At 36.1% G+C, this 21,182-nt stretch overlaps 2 pseudogenes; one reads left to right on the top strand and one right to left on the bottom strand.

The window, feature by feature from the left end:
• The window catches only part of LOC103240219 (heat shock protein HSP 90-beta pseudogene), a 32,523-nt pseudogene extending 17,844 nt beyond the window's left edge, over nucleotides 1-14,679 (top strand).
• A 1,373-nt stretch (nucleotides 14,680-16,052) lies between these two features.
• Nucleotides 16,053-16,710, bottom strand: LOC103240048 (small integral membrane protein 11 pseudogene; annotated as a pseudogene).
• Nucleotides 16,711-21,182: the final 4,472 nt, after the last annotated feature.

The following is a 21,182-nucleotide window of genomic DNA, read 5'->3' as shown; positions in this document are numbered from 1 at the left end:
TTCCTCAGCCTCCTGAGTAGTTGGGATTGCAGGCATGTGCCACCATACCTGGCTAATTATTTTTGTATTTTTGGTAGAGATGGGCTTCCACCATGTTTGCCAGGCTGGTCTCGAACATCTGACCTCAAGTATCCACCCGCCTTGGCCTCCCAAAACGCTGGGATTACAGGCGATTGAGCCAATGCTCTCAGCCTATTTTTTTTTCTTCTTCTTCTGAGACAGGGTCTCACTCTATCTCCCAGGCTGGAGTGGAGTGTGGTGACTTGATCTTGGCTCACTGCAGCCTCCTCCTGGGCTCAAGCAATCCTCCCACCAGTCTCCTGAGTAGCTGGGACTACAGGCGCACACCACCATGCCTGGCTATATTTTGTATTTTTGTTGTTGTTTTTGTTAGAGATGGGGTTTTGCCATGTTGCCCAGGCTGGTCTAAAACTCCTGGACTCAAGTAATCCACCCATCTCAACCTCTCAATATTCTGGGATTACAGGCATGAGCCACTATGACTGGCCTCAGTTTTTCTTATCAATTAGTCACTTAAGCTTTTCATTTGTGTTCTGTAGTCTTTTGAAAGAGACAAGAACATTTTTGAAATATTTTAGAAGCTTCTGCACATTAATGGGCATCTCTGGGTGGGCCTAATCCAGGAGCCCTCATTTTATTTTATTTTCTTGTATTTTTTAGAGATAGGGTCTTACTCTATCACCCAGGTTGGAGGGCAGTGGCATCACAGCTCACTGTAACCTTGAACTCCTGGGCTCAACTGAACTTCTGCCTCAGCCTCCCAAGTAGAGATAATTTTTTGTAGAGAAGGGGTCTTGCTATGTTGCCCAGTCTGGTCTTAAACTCCTGGCCTCAAGTGATCCTCTTGCTTTGGCCTCCAAAATCATTGAAATTAGAGGTGTGAACTACCATGCCCAGTCAGGAGCCTCCATTTTTAAATGTACATCTTACTGTGTAGTGTTGTTTAATGGCCATAATAATTCTAAATTATATCTAGTAAGATTTCGCCATTTTTTTGAGTATATGTGGCTTATGGGAGCTAATATTTGTGCATGTAAAAGGCAGGCATAGACAGAGTACTTAGTTTAGAAATTAATGATTCATTTTTTTGCATTGAATCTTGGATCTTTCAGAGCTGAAATAAAAGCCTAAGAGGGACATGCCATAGGGTTGGGTTGTATAATGCTTTCACAGTGTACCTTGTTACACAACATTTTCTTGAGATTAAGGGGTTAATATCAACTAGCCCATTCTGTGAACAACTTATCCTTTCGCAGAAACCTTATTATTATTTTTTTCAGTGGCAACACTCTGGAAGCTCTTTACTGCCTTACCAGTGCCTACTAGACAAGCCTTGGCTTTGGCTTTAACATCCCCTTGACCAGCTTAGCCAATGGCTTTACAGTTTCTGTCTGACTCAGTCAGACATCTGAGGCCTTTCTTACCTAAATGCCCAAGAAGTAGAAATGAAGAGGATAGAACCCAAATACCTGTGATTCTGAAAGCTCACAGTTCGTCCCCTGCAGTAATAACCACATACTGCCACTGCTATCATTTTACAAACTGAAGCTCTTGACTAGGTGAGGTGGCTCAAGCCTGTAATCACAGCACTTTCAGAGGCTGAGGCAGGCAGATGACTTGAGCCCAGGAGTTTGAGACCGATTTAGGCAACATAACGAAACCCTGTTTCTACAAAAAATACAAAAATTGGCCGAGTGTGGTTTCTCACCCTTGTAGTACCAGCTACTCGGGAGGCTGAGGCTGGAGAATCCCTTGTGTCTGGGAAGCAGAGGTTGCAATGAGCCCAGATTGCACCTCTGCACTCCAACCTGAGTGACAGAGTAAGACCCTTTCTCAAACAACAACAACAACAACAACAACAGCAACAACAAACCAAAAAACGCTGTAGCAATTGCCAGTATCTCATTGGCCACCACGAGCCCAAAAGTCAAGTTCCCTCTTAGAGCACAAATACTTGTTACCCCAAGGTCAAATGCTCTCTTACAGGACAAACTAACCCTGGATTCAAAAGCCAATAATATCAGGGAGCTGAATCCAAAACGAGCAGAGTCCAACCTGACAGGAACTTACAGCCTTAAGGACTCTGTGAGGAAGACAGGGGACCTCAAAAGGGGTCAACAGTGTCTTTCCTGCATTTCTCAAGGGGTCTTGTGAGTTGCCAACTATCTTCTTAAGGTCCCTTTTTATGGCTACCAGGACTATCAAAAGACAAAACTGCAACAAACTCAAATATCTTTATTGGTTTTTATCTGTAATTCTACAATTGGGCAATATTTTATTCTGTAAAATAGGATGAGAGTTCCGACGAGCTGAGAAGAGGATGGTTTTATAGGTAGAAATAAACTGAAGAAAGCAGAAACAGAAAACAAAAAGTGATTGGTCATTTCAAAGTTACTTTTCTTGTAAAGGTTAAAGCAAAGTGGAGTTCCTTATCATGCTGGCTAAAACAGCTCTGCTTGGGTATTTGGCTATTATCTCTCTCTCGATGTCTTGGAAGGTCATGTAAAACTCTTAGTAGCTTGGTGGCATGAAACTTCAGCATAAGTAACTCCATTTTGGTTTGGTTTGTTGGGTGTAGTGTAGGAACTTAGTCCAAACCAATGGCCTCCTATAAAATTTATTTAACAACACTTTACTTGTATTGTATCATCTTGTTCATTCAACAACCACTGAGGAGATAGAATAATTTATACAAGGTCATATAGTGATGGAGAAGACTTGCAACCAAGATTTTTCTGATTACAGAGCCTGTGCTTTTCATCACTGCAACATTTTTTTCCAACTTTGTTTGCTCATAAAGTACATGTTATGCAGATTTCTAGGCCTCTTAGACATTCTGGGTTAGTGGGTCTGGCACAAAGTCCTAATTTTTATCAAGATCCATAGTTTACTGGATAAATGAATATAGGAGATCTTGCTCTATACTATAGTCTCTAATATTAGGTAATGAAAATAAGCTTTTCTCCATTCTTAAATTTATATTTCTTACCTAAAGAAGTGAAACCAAATCAGAACATGCCATCTTACATGTAATGAGAGGCAAAAGCTTTTATCTAACAGATAGTTACAACTCTCCATTCCTTCTACATATAAACATGATCAAATGTTCATCATCCTTATAAAATGGCTATCACCTTCCCTTTCTCCTGCCTTTCCCAACCAAGATTCCTGAAACAGACACCTGCCTTCATGGTCTGCAATTCCTTACTATTTTGAATTTTTCAACCCACTGTATTTTGGCTTCTGCTTTATGTCATCATAGAACTGCTCTTCACCAATAACTTCCTGTTTGTATTCATATCCACTCTTACCTAACCTGACTTTCCTAGAATAAGTCTTAATTTCATTAAACTTTATCTGAATATTGCTTAATTATTTTATCAGGAATTGTCATGTCTTCTCAGAAACAAGTTGTCAATTACATCAAGTAAAAAGTTCTGTCTCAGGCCAGGTTTGGAGCAATTCTTTTCAGTGGCAGCTGATTTTGAAAAGCAAGGAATAACATGTGCAGTATAAAATAAGTGATGAGATGAAAGCTAAAATGAACATCTGGAAGAAAAGGAAGAGCATAGCCAGATGGGGTAAAGTCCAGAAAGAAGAGTGAACAGAGCTGGAGATACAATGGTAAACTATGTCTCACTAAAATCTTCCAGCTCGAGGAAAAGGGCTGTGGCTTGATGTTTATAAATGTGTGGAAGGAAAGAGAAGACTGTAATAATCTACCTGTTGACACAATATACATTGTGAAGTTACAACTAAACAATTGATTTTAATATCACTTCATTTTACCCAGGTATTTCAGGAAAATTTTTAAAAAGATTAACACTTTTACAATGTAACCCAAAAAGTATCTGAGATAGGTCTCAATCAATTCAGACATTTATTTTGCCAAGGATAAGGACAATGACTGGGAGAAAAAACAAGAAATGAGAGAAACAGTCTGTGGCCTGTGCCTTTCTCCGAAGATGATTTTGAGGGCTTCAGTGTTTAAAAGGGTAAAGCAGGTTTTTGGGTAAAAATGGAAGCTGTGATCACATTACTGAATCTACCTGTTGCAAGAGAAAAGGAGCGGGTAGGGGAATAGTCAAGTTTTCATCTCATGCTCAGGCACTTTACCTAAGATAAAGTGAACATAGAATAGCTACCTGTGGAAAATTTTTAAACCTTTTGTCTGTAGATATCTGCTTAAGAATGAAAGGAAAGGCAACTTCTTCAATGACTCAGCTTTCAGATCTTTTTTTTTCCTTTTGGCATAGAAAATTGGAATTCCAGATTTTTATTTTCCTTTTACATTTTTTCTTCCTCTTCTTTTTAGAAATCTTTCAGAGGCAGTATTTTAGAAGAAAATGAGTCTCTGGTCTTGGGTTTTGTCTGATCTCTTGTGGCTAGGACAGTTTATTCCCAGACAGGTCCCACATTGTTAGGAAAGCTCATTTTTAGCAGGTTAGGAAGCCTCATGCCTTATGAAGAAAAAATAGGGACAGGAATAGAGAAAGACAACTATAAACAAACAAAAAAGGAAGAACAATCTTGGAAAACTGATACAGACCATATTATTCAGAAGTTCATACATCAATAGGCAGGCATAAAAGTGGTTTATGTATAAAAATAGGTTGCTGTTATTTTCTTCTGAAGTTTTAAATTGTCCAGCTTCAGTTTACAAGGCTTTAAGAAAAGCGTAGCTTAATTTTTAGTAATTTGAGATCAGAGAAAACATAGGAAAAAAATAAAAGAAAATAGAAAAAAAATAAAAAACATTATTTTGGAGCCTCAGAGCCAGGAAAAACTTTAGAATTTGGTCTGAATTCTAGATAATAATAAAAATCAAAAAAATTACTCAAGGCTAGAATCTAATAAGTCATACTATAGTTTGAATCATGATTTTTCTCTCTCCAATCCCTATTTTGAGACAAAATTACAGTAGAACCGATTTGTTGCAATATAAGTTTTAGTCTTATTATACTTGGCCTGATTATTTGCATAAAGTGTAGCAAGAACAATTATTTGTCACATAGGCTCTTTTTAAATTGGCTGTGATGGAACTTTACAGAAATCTCAAATTAGATTTTTTAAAGCTTTGAGCCGAGCCACAGATTTATTTGTGCCCGAAAATACCTGTATGAGTTGGGTAAATTCCTCTTCTCTCAAGGTCCCAAGATATCTTGGGGTGCTTGAGCCTGTCAGAAAGTGACATTCTTTACTTACTACAGGCCAGGAACCCTATATAGGGACTGTGTAGACAAAGTATGAGGCCAGTTTTCCCAAGGGTCTTTTATTGCCTCTATAAATCAACTTTGATTCCTTAAAGCCATCTGTTTATATTTGAAAACATGCCATTGCAGTCAAAGCCTTGGTAAAATAATTAGTCTCCAATTGTTATCTGTTGCAGAAAACACAGATTCTTATTGTACTTATGCAAATAACTATATTGCCATAAGTTAAGAATAATCACAAATGGCTTCTGAATTCTAAAGAAATCAGGTAGAGAGAAAGAAATATGATCCAGATTCTTCTCACAAGAGTATACTTTACCCAATTGCTAAAAGCTATAAATATCTCAAAAGTAAAAAGTTTTCTTGACTTTAGAAAACAAAAAAGAAAGGATCAGCAACATTTTAAGAAAAAAATTATAAAAATAGTCTCTTGGTCTTTTGTTAATTTAGTCCATGCTGTTCTTGTTTTCCCCAGTATTGGGTTAGCACTTGTTATGAATATATTAGCTTTCTATGAGAGTCCTGGAAATTGTTTTTGTTTTTTCCTTTTCTATTTTAGTGGCACAATTTTCAAAGTACCAGAGATCTGCATTTAAGAGTACCCATCAGAATCCCATGGCTGATTATAAACTGCTTTTTGAAATGGATTGAAATAAGATAACAATTGTCTGTGAATGACAAAAGTTTTAGGACAGCCACAGTTAAAGACACAATTGGTAAGGAAATCTGGTCATCTCTGTGGCATACAACAATTTAACATAACAATTATAATTATTACTGATAATATATACTGAGACATATCAGAATTATACAAATTTTATATAATTTTGTAGCATACTAATATAGTATGTAAATGAATATAACTCAAAGAAAGCTAAATGTTATTTTATATTTGGCAATGCTTCTTACATGATTTTAATATATTGCACAGTCAAATATGTCTCTTTTGGACGTTGGAGGACCTAATGTCTAAAAGGGTTAATCAGGTAAAAAAAACCTTATTTTGAATTTGATTTTACAAAGTTTGTCAAATGTCAAAGGTTTAAAACACTTAATATTAAAAAACAGAATCCACATCACTATAACGATATTTCAGGTTATCATTTAGTTAGCCAAAATGAAACCTCAAAGATTTAACAACGGCAAAAACCTTTATTTTTCAGAGAGGATACTTAATTTCCCCAATAATAAGCCCTAATTAAGACAGTATGAGGCCAATTAAATTTGCCTCTCAAATCTGATAAACAAATCTATAAAATTGTGAGCATCTTGATCATAGGATTTAATTTTTTTTTTTTGAGATGAAGTCTCGTTCTTGTCCCCCAGGCTGTAGTGCAGTGGCGTAATCTCGGCTCACTGCAACCTCCGCCTCCCAGGTTCAAGCAATTCTTCTCCCTCAGCCTCCCGAGTAGTTGGGATTACAGGTGCCTGCCACCACGCCCAGCTAATTTTTTTATTTTTAGTAGAGACGGAGTTCCACCATGTTGGCCAGGCTGGTCTCGAACTCCTGACTTCAGGTGATCCACCTGCCTCGGCCTCCCAAAGTGCTGGGATTACAGGGGTTAGCCACTGTGCCTGGCCCCAGGATTTAATTTTAATAAACCTTTAATTTTTAATTTTAGGTTTTTTTAAAAAAATTTTATTTTGAGATAGAGTCTCTGTTGCCCAGGTTGGAGTACAGTGGCATGATCATGGCTCACTGCAGCCTTGTCCTCCCAGGCTAAAGTGATCCTCCTGCCTCAGCCTCCTGAGTAGCTGGGACTACAGGCATGTGCCACCACACCCAGATAAATTTTTTGGTATTCTTTTTGTAGAGATGGGGTTTTGTCATATTGCCCAGGCTGGTCTTGAACTCCTGGGCTCAAGTGATCCTCCCACCTTGGCTACCTTCCCAAAGTGCTGGGATTACAGATATGAGCCACTGTGCCCAGCTATAAACCTTTTTATAACCTTTTATAATTTTAAAAACGGGTTAATATTCCAAGAAACCCTTTTTAAGCTGACACAGGAGCCCAGATACTGGTCTTGCATCAGTGTGCCTTTGATATTAATACTTAATTTATAGATAGACTCTGAACTAATTTATCTCTCAAAATTGGCCCTTACAATCTCCTGTGTCCATCTCTTCCCTGATAGTCCCTGGGCCTAGAGGGGCTGAATAGTTTTAATTTCTGTCCCTGTGTCTCATGAACACAGTTTATTTTGACTGTCAACTTCTCCTGGGTCAGAAGATGAGGCTTTAACTACTGTCAATGTTTAAGATTCAGCAGAACTTGTCTTTCTTAGATCCAAGAATCAAAGCCCTGTAACTTATCACCGCAAGGACTTTAAAAGTTACATATATGTAATTAACCTTACTTTAAAAATTTTTAATTTCAATTTTCATAAACAAAGCAAAACATAATCACAATTACACAGGAATTATTTTGATAAAACATAAAATCTGTTTGTTAGGTCAGTTACCAAAAGGCAAAAACGTCCTTCTGAAATACGACTGATTTTCCCTATGAGGAATCCATTTAGATAACTTGGAAGTCAAAACTAATGAAAATAGTACTTGAATTAGTTATACATAGGAAGAATGTATTCTGGGTCATAAGTGAAATTTTTTAGTTTTATAGAAAAGTTGAAAACTAAAGCACAGAATGTTACATTGGAAGAAAACATTTTCTTTAGACTTTTAATATAAAACATTTTTAGCATCAGGCAACAACAGCAGTTAGAACCTGAGGAAAAAAGTTACAACAGCTGATGAAGTTGAAAGAAAGAGGTATTACTTCAGGCCTTCTCAAAGGGGACAGAAAGCTGAAAACAGTGAGACACAATAAAAGTTGAACTTTTGGGTTAAAAACAAAATTAAGGCCAGGCACAGTTGCTCATGTCTGTAATCCCAGCACTTTGGGAGGCTAAGTTGGCTGGATCACTTGAGTCCAGGAGTTCAAGACTAGCCTGGGCAACATGGCAAATGCCCTCTCTACTAAAAATACAAAAAATTAGCTGAGTGTGGTGGCACATACCTGTAGTCCCAGCTACTCAGGAGGCTGAGGTGAGAGAATCACATAAACCCGGGGGGTCAAGGCTGTTGTGAGCTGAGATCGTGCCACTGAACTACAGCCTGGGTGACTGAGTGAAACCCTGCCTCAAAAAAGAAAAACAAGTACAAAATTAAAATCTCTTCTAATTTTATTAAGAGTAAATTAATACCTTAAGAAAATTTTATTGTTCTAACCAATTCTTAGTGTATTTTAAATATCCAAGTTCAATCTCTAGTACTATTGCAAATAATTCATATAAATTTATTTACATAAATTTATATAAACATTATAAATAATTTCCTTTTAATTATAGGCAACTTGATCCAGTTTTTAAAATCACAAGTTCTCTTTTTACAAACTTTATTACAACTTACACAAACCATTTACAATGTGCTTGGACTTGCCTGTTTTATCCTAAACATCCCTCTTTTCTAAATAACCAATCATTTTATTTTAGGGCAAAAATTTACAATATTCTTTTTCATATAAAATTATTTTTGTTTTAACTTTTCTTACGAAAAAGTCTCTTTATAACTTCCTTTACATCACTCTTATTTACTAGTTTCTTTTGCCCATTTTCATAAGTAAGCTTTAAATAACTTTTGAATTAGAGAAAAAGAATTTTCCTTTAAATAAGGACACTTTTTTTGAAAGAACATGTTTTCCTATAATGTAATTTAAAAAATTTAAAATAATGCAGATATTCAATGAATGTCAGTTATTTAATTCAATATGACTTTAGATTCCAATTTATATGGCAAGTTTATTTACAATAATTTATTCCATTACATTTATCTAATTAATTAAAAAATAGTTTACCTAGATTACTTATGAAAATTGTGATAGTCATCATTTGAAGTTATTTCCCTATTAACCATTTTAATAGCTGGTGAATATCAGGTTTTTTCTTAAATAAGAACTTTAAGATTAAGTGAATTTTTTTTTGTCAGTAACTCAGGATTTAGCTGTTTCTATTAAATCAACAATATTAAATTTCTTATTTATAAAAAATACACAAAGATAATTTTCTCTTGAGCCGTAAGCTTTGTAACCCTCATGCTAAATTCTGACACCTATAATGTCTAGCTGAGATAAATATTAGACTTCTTGATCAATAAATCTGAACAATAACATATGTGGACTATTCTGAAGCCATTTCTAATTTTATTTTACCAATAATTTCAAACAAGCTTATTTATTTATTTATTGAGACAGAGTCTCCCTCTGCCACCCAGTCTGGAGTGCAGTGGCACGATCTTGGTTCACTGCAACTTCCACCTCCTGGGTTCAAGTGATTCTCCTGCCTCAGCCTCCTGAGTAGCTGGGACTACAGGCACATGCCACCAGGCCTGGCTAGTTTTTGTATTTTTAGTAGAGACAAGGTTTCACCATGTTGGCCAGGCTGGTCTCAAACTCCTGATCTGAGGTGACCTGCCCACTTCAGCCTCCCAAAGTGCTGGTATTGCAGGCATTAGCCACCACTCCTGGCCCAAAACAGCTTATTTATTAAGAATTTACTTAAGTCACATGAACTTGAAAAAGGATTTGGGCTCAAAGTTTCTATTTTTCTGATACAGAGTTTATTTAAGTTTCTTCTATGCCAATTAATCAGAACTCTTTTATATATTTTTTGTAGTGAAACATTATATATATACGTGACACATAAATTCATATACACCTTAGACATGCAGATAGAAGTCAATCTTACAGACTTATAAGACTTCCTTTTTTCCTATTTTAGATTTCCAATTTCTTGATAACCTCTTTCATTACCCTAGGCAATTGTCATCTAGATAGCCCTAAGTTTGTATACTAAATGAATAAGTCCTTGGTGAACATCACAGCAAAATTTACATCTCAAGATACAGAGACAGAGAGAAAGAGATAGAGAGAAAGATTCTGGTGTGCCAGTGGAGATTAAAAATGGATGCCAAGTCAATCATAAAATTATAGAACTCTACTATAGGATTGCGTAAGGAGACCAAGTGTATTTAGATGGGTAGTTTTAAATTTTGCCTTTAGCCTCTATCCTTTAGATGCATCTCTGAGCTCTCGGCAGAGCTAACACTGAGTCCTGATTATCCAAAAGGATAGTGATAACATGGAATTAGGTCACATAATGATTTTATAGTGAACTTTGTTACAAAGACTTTTTTAACTGTCTAAACCCCACCCTTAAACACTCAAGAGTAGCTCCTGTTGTAATAATTATTTCATTCAAAAAAGAAATCAGGGCCTGGTGTGGTGCCTCACACCTGTAATCCCAGTACTTTGGGAGGCCAAGGCAGGTGGATCACCTGAGTTCAGGAGTCTCGAGATCACCTGACTAACATGGTGAAACCCCATCTCTACTAAAAATACAAAAATTAGCCAGGTGTGGTGGTGCACACCTGTAATTCCAGCTACTTGGGAGTCTGAAGCAGGAGAATCACTTGAACCTGGGAGGCAGAAGTTGCAGTGAGCTGAGATCACTCCATTGCACTCCAGCCTGGGTGATAAAGCGAAGCTCCGTTGCAAAAAAATAATAATAATAAAAAAAATAAAATAATAAAAATAAAAAAGAAATCAGGTAACAATACAAAAGCAAGAAGTTTAAGATCTGAGAGCAACTTGTCTGTTTATACTCTTGGAGTTCTATAAGGAAAAACAGGTTTCTTTTCAAAAAGGAATCTGTTACCATCTCTTGTTTTTTTAAGGAATCCTAGGCTGTTAGAAACTTTAGGTCCCTCATGTAGCAGAGAATGGCAAAAGGAAAGAGACAGGCATAAGTAAATGGAGAAAACAATTCAATTGACTTAAGAAGAAAAAAAAACTTTCTCAGGAAAAAAAAGATTCTATTTATAAATATATACATTTATAAATATATATATTTATACATTTATATATGTATATGCATATATGTGTATATGTATACATTTATAAATATATGTATACATATGTAAATGCATATATGTATGCAAATATAGATATAAATATATGTATATGTACATATACACATATGCATTTATAAATTTATAAATATATAATTTATGCATTTATAAATTTATAATTATAAATATATATTATATAAATTATATAAATTATATATTTATAATTATAAATTTATAAATGCATATGTGTATATGTACATATACATATATTTATATCTATATTTATACATGTATATATAAAATTATATAATATATAAATATAATTTATAATTTTATATATACATGTATATATACATATACAATTTATATATACATATACAATATATATATATAAATTATATAATTATATAAATTATATATAAAAATTATATAAAATATAAAATATAAATATATAAATTATATAATTATAATTATAAATATATATTTATAAATGCATATGTGTATATATACATATATTTGTAAATACATGTATACATGTATATATGTGTCACATATGTGTATATATATGTGTATACATCTTGGATATCAACTTTTAATTAAGCTTTTAACCATTAAGCTTTTTCTCTTTTTCTTTTTTTAAAATTTCAATAGTTTTGGGGATATGGGTGGTTTTTGGTTACATGGATAAGTTCTTTAGTGGCGATTTTTGAGATTTTGGTGCACCCATCACCTGAGCAGTGTACACTGTACTTAATGTATAGTCTTTTATTCCTCACCCCCCTCGCACCCTTTCTCCTGAGTCTCCAAAGTCCATTGTGTCATTCTTAAGCCTTTGAATCATAGTTTAGCTTCCACTTGTGAGAACATACGATGTTTGATTTTCCTTTCCTGAATGACTTCATTTAGAATAATGGCCTCCAACTCCATCCAGGTTACTGTGAATGCCATTATTTCATTCTTTTTTATGGCTGAGTAGTATTCCATGGTGTATGGGGGTGTGCGTGCGTGTGTGTGTGTGTGTGTGTGTGTGTGTATATCTCTCTCCACATTCGTTACAGACTCATTGCTTGATCGGCATTTGAATTGGTTTCATATTTTTGCCATTGTGAATTGTGCTGCTATAAACACGCATGTGCAAGTGTCTTTTTTATATAGTGACTTCTTTTCCTCTGGGTAGATACTCAATAGTGGAATTGCTGGAACAAATAATAGATTTACTTTTAGTTCTTTAAGGAATCTCCATACTGTTTTCCATGTGGTTGTACTAGTTTCCATTCTGACCAGCAGTGTGAAAATGTTCCCTTTTCACCACATTCATGACAACATCTATATTTTTTTGATTATGGGCATTCTTGCAGGAGTAAGATAGTATTGCATTGTGGTTTTGATTTGCATTTCCCTGATAGTGATGTTGAGCATTTTTCCACATGCTTGTTGGCTATTTGTATATCTTCTTTGGGAATTGTCTAGAATCCCAGCACTTTGAGAGGTTGAAGTGTGTGGATTGCTTGAGCCTAGGAGTTTGAGTCAGACTAGGCAGCATAGTGAAACCATCTCTCTACAATTGAGGCCTTGTTCCCCATAATTTGGAACTTTCCTTCAGATTTGACCAAGTCAGGTATAGTTAATCCAACCCAATGGGAAAAAGATCAAAACAACAAAAACAAGAACAAAAACAGGAACCAAAAAATAAAATAGTTAAGCAAAACAATTGCACAATTTATACAATTGTTGAGCTTTCTAATGGTAAGAAGAAATTAAGACAAGCTGTTTGTTAATCGTAAATTTTAGTCATTAAGGTGCATTCCCAAGACAAACTCCAATTAAGCTACTTACCTAGGAATGGGGCTCAGGCTGAAGACTTCCTCTACCATCCTGGAAGCAAGAAAAAACTAAAACTTGTCTTCGCTGTTAGAAGTGAGCTGAAACTCCAAAGAAGAGTTGCCTGCTTTCACTCTTCATGGAAGCAAGAGAACTCACCTGCCTTGTTGGAAGTGAGTAAAACTCCAGAAAAGGAATTGTATGGCAAAATGAACCTTAGACCTCAACCAAATTTTGGGAGATCAGGGATTCTCTGGAGGAGATGCTCCTGGACTTCAGGAAATTGTCCTATTGATTTGAGCTAGTAAAGATAGCTCAGGCTGGTACCAAGTACTGATATGAGATTTGTCCAAAGTCAGGGTAACTCTACTCATAGTCCCTTTGTGGTCACGAGTTTGTAAACCAAGAAGTATCTAAGCCAAGTCTCAGTGAATTTTAGAAGTTTATTTTGCCAAGATTAATTAAGAACAATGCCCAGGAAAAAGAACATGGAATGACAGGACAGTCTGTGTTCCGTGCCTTTCTCCAAAGATGATTGTGAAGGCTTAAGCGTTTAAAGGGGAAAAGCAGACTGACGGGGACAATTCATATTGTACAGTGAAAAATGCATAGTTTTTTTTTTTTCCTATTAAAAATGGGAAAAGAGGCATGGAAAAAGCAAATGACTTACTTAAGTTTATCCAAAAAATCTGTGGTGGTGCTGAGTCTTCCCATACCTTCGGAATTGTTTCTCAAAGAACCTACTGGTCTCTGCTATCTTGACAAGACCTCACTGTAGTTTTGTGAAATTTATCATGTGTTTCATTTATTTAGAACTGTGGCCTTAATAGCTGTACATTGGTAAAGTTATGGTATTCCTATGCAGAAAAACAGAAAACTTCCCAGAGCAGAATACCATCTATTCCTGTAAGAAGATTTTCCTTTGAAAGTTGATCTCTAATGTTTCTGATGCCTTAGACAATATTTTCTGAGAGTATGACAGAATTCTTCAAGTTGGACAGTGGTAAACAGCTGAACAGGGACATCCCGCCAACCCTCATGAAAACAGCCTGACTTTGAACAAGAGAAGGAAATCACCAATGATGAGGCATTGGCATGACCAAGGCTTATCTCAGAAATAATTTGGAAACTATTGACAAGTTCTGTCTAAAGCATTTATGGAGGTTCTTCAGGCTAGTGCAGACATCTTCATGATTAGGCAAATAGTTTGGTGTTTACTTTTATTCTGCCTACCTGGTGACTGATAAAATGGTTGTGATCATAAAGCATAATGATGATGAACAGTATGCCTGGGAGTCTTCTGCCGGGGATTCCTTTAATGTATATGCTGACCATGTTGAGCTCATTGGTAGTGTTACCAAAGTAATCCTCTGCCTTAAAGAAGACCAGACAGAGTACTTATAAGAGAGGTGGTTCAAATAAATAGTAAAGAAGCACTTGAAGTTCATAGGCTATTCTATTACCTTTTATTTGGAAAAGGAATAAGAGAAGTAAATCACTGATGATGAGGCTGAGGAAGAGAAAGGTGGGAAAGAAAAAGAAAAAGATGATGAAGAAAAGCCCAAGATTGAAGATGTGGCTTCAGATGAAGAGGATGATAGTGGTATGGATAAGAAAAAGAAAACCAAGGCTAGATGCAGTGGCTCATGTCTGTAACCCCAGCACTTTGGGAGGTCGAGGTAGGTGGATCACTTGAGGTCAGGAGTTCAGGACCAGCCTGACCAACATGGTGAAACCCCATCTCTACTAAAAATATGAAAATTAGCTGGACATGGTGGCCAACACCTGTCATCCCAGCTACTCGGGTGGCTGAGGCAGGAGAATCACTTGAACCTGGGAGGTGGAGGTTGTAGTGAGCCAAGATCACGCCACTGTACTCCTGCCTGGGCAACAGAGTGAGATTAAAAAAAAAAAAAAAAAAAAAAAAAAAAAAGCTGCAAAAGGTTAACTAAGTTGAAAAATTTCTAATTAACATATGACAATTAAAATAATTCCTTAGGTGATGAAAGTAAGATGTGTTTTTGGTAAAGGGAAAAAAAGGTAATTTTTGTCCCAAAGTGGAATGACTGGCTGTTCCAAAACTAGAAAGAAGGAAGACTGTAGAAGCCTTGTGGAAGATTAATCTTATAAAACAAATTTTCTGTGTGATCACATTGGCTAAAGTTAGAAGAGAAGTTTTCTAAGTTTTTCTAAAATTGAACATTAATTTCAAAGGTATACATTGATAGAAAACTAGAATTTGGTTCTCTCTGTTAAAACAAGATTTTTCTTGGAGTGTTGAGCTACTGTTAATGGCAAATAATGAAAGGTTTTTCTTTACCTTTCAGATAATTGGTCTAGGGAAAAAGAATGTGTTTTATCATTGTAGTTTCCTGTGTTTTATGTTGCCTTTATTAAGCCTTTGATTACTTAAGACAATCGAGTCCTCTCTATTAAAGAGCTCATGTTTTTCTACAAGTAGCCATTTTTAAAAAGAAATGTGTAACTCTGTGTTTGCCTTTTTCTTTTCTTTTTGAGACAGAGTTTTGCTCTGTCACCTAGGCTGGATTGCAGTAGCATGATCATGGCTCACTAGTAGCCTCAACCTCCTGGTCTCAGGTGATCTTCTCACCTCAGCCTCCCAACTAGCTAAGACTACAGGTGTGTGCCACCATGCCTGGCAAATTTTTTATTTTTTTGTAGAGATGAAGTTTTGCCATGTTGCCCTGGGGTTTTTTGTTTGTTGTGGTGGTTTGTTTTTAGTGGTAAGGTCTTGCTCTATTGCCCAGGCTAGAACACAGTGGTATGATCATAGTTAAGTGTAGCCTTGAACTCCTAGGCACAAGCAATTCTCCTGCCTCCCAAGTATTTAGGACTATAGGGGTATGCCACTATGCATGGCTAATTTTTCTTTTTTTTTTTTCTTTTTCTTTTTTTTTAGAGACAGCATGTTGCCATATTGCTTAGGCTGGTCTTGAACTCCTGGCCTCAAAGGATTCTCCCACCTCAGCCTGCCAAGGCGCTGGGATTATAGAGTGTTATAGAGTGTTTGCCTTTTAAAGTCTTTTCATTATCACTCTGGTTAAATGAGTGCCTATTATCTCACAGTGACCTGTAATTCAATTTTTTTTTTTTTTTTTTTTTTTTTTTTTGAGATGGAGTTTTGCTCTTGTCACCCAGGCTGGAGTATTATAGCACAATCTCGGCTCACTGCAACCTCTGACTCCTGGGTTCAAGCGATTCTCCTGCCTCAGTCTCTCGAGTAGCTGGGATTACAGATGCGCACCACTCCACCCGGCTAATTTTTCTATTTTTAGTAGAGACGGGGTTTCACCATATTGGCCAGCCTGGTCTCAAACTCCTGACCTCAAGCTTCTGCCCTCCTCAGCCTCCCAAAGTGTTGGGATTACAGGCGTGAGCCACCATGCCCGGCCAATACTGGTTCTTTTAAAAGCACATATAAATTCACAGTATTTTAAGTGAAAGGTCTAGATTGGGAGTTTATTCTCTGACACATTATTCAATAATTAAGTCTTTCTTCTCTTTCTTCCCAGCCGGAGTCTTCTCAAGCTGACATTTACATTGCGGAATATTCAGTTATCTTTTTTCTCTGATTACTTCTTCTTTTCAGCTTCCAGTTTTTTGTTGTTTTGCTTCCAACCTTTTTCTTTGTCATATTTTCACTCCAGCAAGTGCTAGGCAGATAATTAATGTTTTCGCTGCCAAGATGTACAGCAGCAGGTGCACATGTTCGAGAATCTTCCAGTTCATGGTAGACTAACCGTGAATTCACTTCTGATCGACACAAACCCCCACCAGACAAGTACATGAGAGGCGGCTGGAAGGTCAAGTCCAAGGAGCTGGAAGGTCTGATTGCTCCCAACAGCGGAGCCTCCTATGCCTGGCTGCACACAAACCATCCAAAATTGACATTTAAGAGGATATAAATCCAATGGTAAATGTGGACAGATAGTTTTCCTTCCTGAGTCATTAAAACTCCCATTGTTAAAAGCTTTGCACTCCATGACTTATAATGAAAGAGGTAAAATGATCCAAATTGTGAAAAAATACTGGTGTTGTGACTGTTCTAAAACTGTTAACATGGTTTATGACCAGTATTTGGCTTGTTAAACCTATAATTCCGAGAAGCCACTTGATACAGATTGGTTCTGTGTCCCCACCCAAATCTCATGTTGAATTGTAATTTCCAATGTTGGGGGAGGGACTGGTGGGAGGTGATTGGATCATGGGGGTGGATTTCTACTTTACTGTTTTTGTGTTAGTGAGTGAGTGAGTTCTTACAAGATCTGGTGGTTTAAAAGTATGTAGCACTTCCTCCTTCACTCTCTCTCTCCTGCCACCATGTGAAGATGTGTTTGCTTCTCCTTCGGCCTTCCACCATGATTGTAAGTTTCCTGAGGCCTCCCCAGCCATGCTCCTGTACAGCCTGTGGAATTGTGACTCCTTTAAACCTATTTTCTTCATAAATTACCCAGTCTCACGTAGTTCTTTATAGCAGTGTGAGAATGAACTAATACAACAGCCAATACATCAGGTACATTTCTGCTACCTGATGAGCCATTTGAACATTTCATAGAGGGATTTCATTCAATTGCCATTTTCAGTGCATGTTTTCTGGTTGTGTAGAAGCTTTCCCATGAAGGAAAGCTGATGCCATTATAGTAACTGAAAGGTTATTAGAATGTGTATTTCTCTCATGGGGCATTCCTGGAAAAATCTCCAATGATAAAGGTACTTACTTTACTGGACAAGTTGTAAAACAGTTAAATAAGATACTAGAAATACAGTGGCATTAGACAAAGCCAACTAAATTAATTAGATTGCCTTGGTTAAAGATATTGAATATTGATGGAATTCAGGTTCACTTCCACTGGAAAAATATAAGTTGAACATAAGTTCCCTAAGTTTTGCTTTTTGCTCACACTCTTACCTAGGTGAGAACCTAACCAAAAGGGGGAAATTATCAAGCAAAAGTATGAGAGGTGACTGCTTGTGCTGAGGTCTTGCACTTTGCTCCAACAGATCAGACCAAACCAAAATGAAGTCACTCATGCTAAATGCCACATAACAAAATGGAAACTTTAAAGAAGCAGATAAATCCCAAAACAGATCAGTGTTTTCATCCCCCTGAAAACAAGGGATTTTAATCTGCCTGAGTCAACAGAGCAAGGAAGTACTACCTGCTTTAACCCTTCCAGAAGAGACTGAGGTGGCCTGATGTTGATGAATCAGATTTTCCCCCTATTGTTCTGTTTATTTGTCCCCACTTTACAAAATTCATTGTTTTGCTATTTCCCAATGGGATTTGAGACCAAATAAATCCATTATAATGGTGACAGAGCGTGACATCAGTGCCTAAACTTTTGGTCAACATCTCAAAATTGAGAAGTTGACCCAAAGGGCAGAATTATTAAATTAAGTTCAGCCTAAAACTGCCCCTGTGTATATTTTAAGTTTGTCCTAAAGGTTTCTCCATATAGAGTAAACTGCAATCTAACTTGTGTCAATGGACTGTAATCCACTCTTGTAAAAAGTAGCTGAGTCTCAGCCAATCACAGCAGTTGAGTTTCAGTCAGTTTTAGGCAGCCAACTGTAAAAATCAAGTTGAATTAAGGTGAACACTGAATTCTAACCAATCTAGATGTCACTGTACCTCATTTTCATTTTCTGTATATCACTTACTTTTCTATGGCTGAAAATATAAACTGTACATGTGATGGGGAAGAACATTTTGAACCATTTTGGTCCAGACTGCTGCCTGATTCTAGAATCACAAATAAAAACCCTAAGATCTATAAAACCAGATTTGTTGTAATTTTATCTTTTAACAATTCTTATGAAGTCCATACTAGGACAATTGTGTACTAAAATCTGATAATAGATGTGACTGTTACTGAGGCTCCTGTGTAAATTCAAGGGAAGAACAGAAGGAGCACATTGTAGGTGCTCAAAAATTTTAAAATAAATGTAATTCAGAGAAATATTGGCCATTTACAGCAATTTGGGCTTATTCATAGTTTTCTGGATAATTAAAAATAATGTAGAAAGCAAAGTAGAAGCCTTCTTATCTGATTCTATATTTGGTCTTGTCACCATGAAAAACTATGCTTAGACGTGCAGATAAGTAATTTGGGTTTATTTAAAGATTAATAAACCCAAATTTTCTGCCCTCCTTTGGAGAGAATTCCAGGCAGTTGTCAGCATAAAACTTTTATACCATATATTGAGGTCAGTAATGTAAAAACAGTGTACTTTTAAGGGTCAAAAGTTTACACAAATATTCCCAGGTGTCAATGCCAGAGACCACAGACAGACTTTTTGTATTTCAGGTCATGTGGACTGAAGTTCATTTTAGAATCAGGCCATATATACATTCCACAGAAGTTTTTATCTAAATACACATGTATATAAAAAATGAGCATCTAAAGAAAAAAACCCTTTAGTGTTAGTGAATCAAAAAAGTTCATTAAGTGGAGAATCATTCAAAAGGTAATAAGTACTTAAAATATTTTACTTTAGAATAAAATATACAAATGAATATTTTACCAATCTTTTGATAGAGAGTGAAGGCTTTTTTTTTTTTTTTTTTTGAGATGGAGTTTTGCTCTTGTTGCCCAGGCTAGAGTGAAATGACGTGATCTTGGCTTACTGCTACTTTCACCTCCAGGGTTCAAGCGATTCTCCTGCCTCAGCCTTCCAAGTAGCTGTGATTACAGGCATGTGACACCATGCCTGGGTAATTTTGTATTTTTAATAGAGATGGGGTTTCACTATGTTGATCAGGCTGGTCTCAAACTCCTGACCCCATGTGATGCACCTGCCTCGGCCTCCCAAAGTGCTGAGATTACAGGAGTGAGCCACCTTGCCCGGCCGGTTAAGGCTTTTATTAAAAAGTATTTTTAAGTAGTTTGCTGATGTGAGACTTTTAGGTTTAGAATTTTTTGAAGTTTTTATTACTTCTATTTTCTATATTTTATAGTTTTCTTGTCTGTGTAGTTTCAAAAGAAAGTCTTTTTCCCCAATTACCTTTCCTGAAGTCATCCCAAAGAATCCAAGTTGGTTTTCTTTAACAACATTTTCTTTCTTTTCCAATGAATAATTCCTTTGCATGTTATTTAATTAGATAAATTTAAAACAAGTACAATTGACATAAATAGTTCAGGATCAAACGACTGATGCTTGGAAAACGGGCACTTCATTCAGTGGCAGCTAGGGAGTGGAAGCACATCAGAGCCTACCTGCTTGGTCCCAAGACTTCCTCTTGTTTTGTGAGTCTACGTTTCAAAGCAGGAATGAAGAGCACTTGCTAGATAATTAAATTGATGGTCAGTTGAAAGAGACTGTATTTTACAAAGTTTTTGTTTGAGTTACCAGCACCATAAAAGGAACAGCATTTTATTGTGAATTATTCATATTGTCCATTAATACCAACCAAGTTTTCAGCTACTTGTCTTTCCCTTACTAAAATGTACAGATATAAATTTGCCTAGCAATAGAGGGCAATTTGTGTTTGCTAAATGATTTGGTTCAAATTATTTCATATGCAACTTAAAAATATTTATGAATTAATTTAAATGCCTATTCCATCACAAGAGGGCACTCATGCCCCATTTTTAAAGCAAGTTCTATTTCAGGCATCAATTCTGGAGGAATTAAAACGGAAATAAAATTTAGATCTATATATACATTGAATTTCAACTTCAGTAAGCTGTTTTTTGTCTGATGTAACTGGGAATTGGTGATTCGGTTTATGCAAATACAGAAATTTTTAATGCATGTAATATTAAAAAATAATTTTCGCAGACAGAATACAAAAATATGCAAAATTTGCCATACTAAACAACATTTCATTTTTTGATGAGTCATCCCAAGGTCTTCATTACTTTAAAATGAAATCACTTCATTGGTTGTGGAATTATTGAAATGAGATTTCTAATTTATCACACAATCAACATCATTTAACATTTACTCTTTGGTGTTTCTGTTCTTTAGACAAGAGATTTTGCTGTATTTTGCCATGCATTTAAAATTGTGGTTTATAATTGTAGTTTGTATTAGTTATCTCTTGTTGGCTAACAAATTACTCCAAAATATAGTGGTTTAAAGGAATAATCATTCATTATCTTATAATTTCTGAGGGTCAGGAATCTGGGAGCAGTTTAGTAGGGTGCCTCTGGCTCAAAGTCCCTCACAGGTAGCAGTCAAGCTCTTGGCTCGGGGTG

This window comes from Chlorocebus sabaeus, chromosome 13, assembly GCF_047675955.1.
Source record: "Chlorocebus sabaeus isolate Y175 chromosome 13, mChlSab1.0.hap1, whole genome shotgun sequence".
In the NCBI taxonomy this organism is placed as follows: Eukaryota; Metazoa; Chordata; class Mammalia; order Primates; family Cercopithecidae; genus Chlorocebus; species Chlorocebus sabaeus.
This window is presented reverse-complemented; position numbering and strand designations above follow the sequence as displayed.